The sequence below is a fragment of the Seriola dumerili genome, unplaced genomic scaffold (genome assembly GCF_002260705.1).
Source record: "Seriola dumerili isolate Sdu_G_001 unplaced genomic scaffold, Sdu_1.0 BDQW01000011.1, whole genome shotgun sequence".
Classification (NCBI taxonomy): Eukaryota; Metazoa; Chordata; class Actinopteri; order Carangiformes; family Carangidae; genus Seriola; species Seriola dumerili.
Genome location: NW_019174266.1, coordinates 522960 through 527325, shown reverse-complemented (window position 1 = coordinate 527325; position 4366 = coordinate 522960).

Genomic DNA, 4366 nt, shown 5'->3' with positions numbered 1-4366 from the left:
TTGGTGAAGCGAGCTCAACTCTGACTTCCAGGAAACCTTTGGCGGAGGTGAACGTCCTAGAGGCGACGTCATGGCTTTATTTACAGTCTATGGTGAAAACAATAAATCCAAAAATTAAAAAAGTTGTCAATAAAAGTAAAAGTCGTAATAAAAAATGAAATAAAATCCAAGTAAAGGTCAAAGGACCTGTCCTACAACAAACAGCAGGCAGACGGTGGAGAAAGTCACCGTTAAAGATGCAGATATTTCTCTGGGAAGACACGACTGAAGGGATGATCACGCTGGCTTCTCGTCTCGTCTGCTCCGACAACACATCAGCTACACCGAGCTAATAACACGTGGGCGGTGTATCTGTCAACGTGTTTCGGGGCTCCTTCAGCCCCCTAATGACCGAAAAAAAAAATATCCATTAAAGCAGCTTGAAGTTTGTGAAGCAGTTGAGCCGGCACAGGATCAACTCAAACTATTTCACAGCGACCTTTTTCACACCGATCGAACCACGCCTGGGACACAAACGCGATCCACCTGAGAACTTTCCAGAGGGTATCATGTAACACTCACTAGGTACGTCAACTGTGTTATCTTCACTTTTTCCACCACAATGACATTTGAGTCTGCAGTTAAGATGGAAATCTCAGTGCGCTGAAAAACACTACAGTTGATTCTTCCATCACCACAATATTACGCTGCACAGTTCCACACAATCCCTCGTCTCGCTCCCACCTGTTCGGTCGTCTTTTGGTGGTTTTTATTTTTTCTTTTCTTCTATCTCCTGTCCGCGGTCTGCCAAGGATATTCAGCAGCTTGACACAAACATGTTTCAGTGATTCATTCTGTACAGCAAGTTTGATAACGCTGTCAAGGTAAGTAATGTATCGCCATAGTCTAACGAGACATTACACAGAATTGGTAACAGTCACTTACACTCGTGGTCTGGTTGAGGAAGATAGCAAACTTAGGTTTAAAAGATTCAGATCAAAGCGGAAACATAAATTTCATCGCCACGCGCCTAGCTGAACTGACTCGGCCCTTCTTATCTTGAAGTTCGAGACAGGGAAGACACCACGTTAATGTTAAATGCTGATTAGGTTAAATATGCGGTTATTGTAAGTGCCACATGTGAGTCAACATCAATTACCAGTCAGACGACCTCAGGTTTTCACCCGTGGTCAGTGTCGGTCGGTCGCGGACATGGAAAAACACAAATGCCGGGATCGGTAGGGTTGTCTCCTCCTGTATCGATTCAGCTGTTAAGTGTAAAACTTGACACGCGACTTTCTCGGGCTTCCTGTTCCCGGAAACCAGCGGCGTTTTGGTAACGTTGCAGGAAAAATGGCTGCCATGCACCAGATCCCTTAGCACAAGACCTCGTCTCCCACGCTACGGTTCTACCTTCTCTCGTGGCCTTCGACTCTGGCTTTGGTCGGATCTAGATGCTTTTATGTGAGTAGTGAGACAATGCTCGCCTACTGAAAGGGCCTGGGGTAGTTATCTTCGCTGTGTTGTGCGGGTACTGTTGCATGTGTGTACGCAGCAAGCTCTACATGAAGAGATAGAAGGTCAGAGTGTCATGTCTGCCAAACACTGAGGATCCCCCTCCCCCCTTCAGCTCCACTCACAACCACACACACACAACACTTCATCTCAATCCAGCCAAGACTGAGGTGATCTGTTAATTTGTGGCTAGTTAGGAGTTTTACTGGTGTACTCGTCACGCTGCGACGGTTGACATTCAATGCGGCAATTGGACCAAGGACACAAGGGAATGGGATGTTACAGTTGAGAGGGGAGGAGGGTTTGGAGGTAAGAGAAGCGATGACGCAGATCGCCAACAAACAACAACATATATCTGTGAATTTGTGTGTCTGTTTTTACACTGAGAGGAGGCGGGGAAATGATCTGCTTGTGGCCCGATGGGTATGGATTTTGAATAAGGTAGGAACACGAGTGGGACAGTGCGATGAGGCGACAGGTATCTTCACGTGTGGCTCCGTGATTAGTCTTTTATCTTGTCAACTGACCTCATGATTCATGAATTAAAAAGTGAACATGCTTGGTTGGAATCATGTCTTCTTGCTTTGTCTTTAATATTTGTCTCTATATCTTTAGTACTGCTACTATCAGCTATATTTTTCCAATGTATTATGTACTCATTTAGACTTCGGCAGCTTATTGCATGTACTCTTCATAGGCGCCCTGCACTCCTCCGGGGCCACCTTCGATACTCTCACCCTCGATGCTCGGCCTAGGGGAACCACGAAAATGCGAGCTCTCCATACTCGGTTACTTTACCGATTATTCATTTTCTACTTCTATCTCCATGAGATTAGAAAATTACTTGATACACATTTCTAGTTCTATACTTTTGAAGCAGAGCTTTTCATCAGACGGAATGAATTTCATTTTATTTTATGAAAAAACCTAATTTTGAATATCAGGGGCCAACTCCTCCACGCCGTGTTTCCACATTGTTGAACTGTCGCTTGTCATAAACCGACGGCGACGTTAGACAGAAGATAGGCAGAAGAGTCTTCAGCAGATGACTAGAGTGAAGTCTGTGTCTGAAGGTTTAAGAAATAAAAGAAAGAATTCGTGTTAGTTTTTAAATGTTTAGCCACGGGACCAAAACTTCATCACTGCCTGACAATGGCTCCTCGCTGAGAGGAAGTCGATCTGTTGAGGTAACTGCTGCAGTGCTATGTAGTTGTTGGGTGATGTCACCGACCGCCTGTTTCCCTTCTGAAATGATTGATGATTTAAAAAAAAATGATTGTTATTGATGTTGTCACTGCTCCTTCGTCTGTTAATTCTTATCAGATGATTATTTTTAAGATGCTTCTGAAGGGGAACTCACCATAGTGGCAGTCTATTCAATTATGTGGTGTGATAGGCGTCGTGCGCGCACTCAAACTGTAACACCGTCAATCCCACAGCGCATGGAGGTCTTTGGGTTTGGGATAGAATCAATGAACGGCTGGAGCGGATTTATGGTGTGGTCGATTTTACTCAGCAGATATTGGTTTTGCCCGCAGGAGCTTATGTTGTTTAACACAGGAGTGCACATCACGGTCACTGTGGTGCTGTGGCCATTTGTTCTTCACATGTTTATCTTTGCTGTGTGTGGCACCGGGATGGGATTTCTCAGGCCCCCTTTGCGTCGATTCTCACCAAATTTTTTTCGATCACATGTGTATTTGCTTAACACACTTTAGCCGGTGATACTTTCAGCGTGTTTAGCTGAGGTTACCAGTAGCTTTTAGAAGGAAACATTCACAGTGCCTCGTCTGTGGCCTGCTGCTCACCAGGGCAGCGTGTCACTGTGAACACAAGAAGCAGGGGATTCGAGGGTGAAGGAAAGAGGATTTTTAAGAAAGATTAATTCCAAAGGCAGCAGCTGAAACGGCCGAGTTTGAATCATCGCCGTTTTGCAAATATCTGCCAACCGACTTCTTACACGCTTACACTCAACTCTGTCTCACAGAGAAAGTTAATGTTTGTATAACTACTAATTGGTGTTTTCCCAGTCATGTAAACTTGCTGCCTGGTTTTAGGCCTCAAGCAACTTTGACTGCCAGCAAAATCGATGAAGTCATGATAGCTGATGCTCTTGTACTTTGATATTAGAGCGAGTTAGACACTGGGGTACGTTATCTGCCTCCAGGGAAATAAGGGCCATACTACCTCACACGTACACGGCATTGTCCGGACCGTAACAAAAAAACCTCCACAGCTCTCACGCGAGAACGTTGCTGCCCTCGACAATTACCATTGCGCTCGCTCTCCGGGGCTGCCACAGATTTCGTTCAATGGTACAGAGGTTCAGACGGTGACTCAGGAGCCCGTAGCGCCTGTGGCATATTACTTCTGATTCCTGCCGCTTGCAGATTGTGGAGAGACTCATCTAGCAGTTTCCGTTAAGAGCTTACAAAAACTTTTAGTGGCCTCTCCAGGCAGTTTTTTGGCGATTTTTTTTTCACCATACATTTCTTTTAGGTCGGTCTACGGGTTTTGTTGTTGTTTTCTGCACTGTCACGAATGCAACAAGGACAAGAGATAACCTCCCCTGGATCAAGGTACAAAAATAATTGATAAGTATATGGGAAAACCATTATATAACTACAGTAGAAAGCAATCAAACACAATTACAAGGCAGTAAGTTAAGTAAAAAACAACTTATTGATTTTAATAAAATTCATCAAGTGTAGTAAAAGATCCTTTTTTGCTTTTCCTCTCCTTCTCTTTCTTCCTTATCATCGATTTGGCTCGTTTTCACCCCTTAACCACCCCTCATGTACCTTGACTGAAGTTCACTCTGGGGCACCACCAGCGTAATTTAAGGGCTTCAACTCTTGTTTACCTTCACATG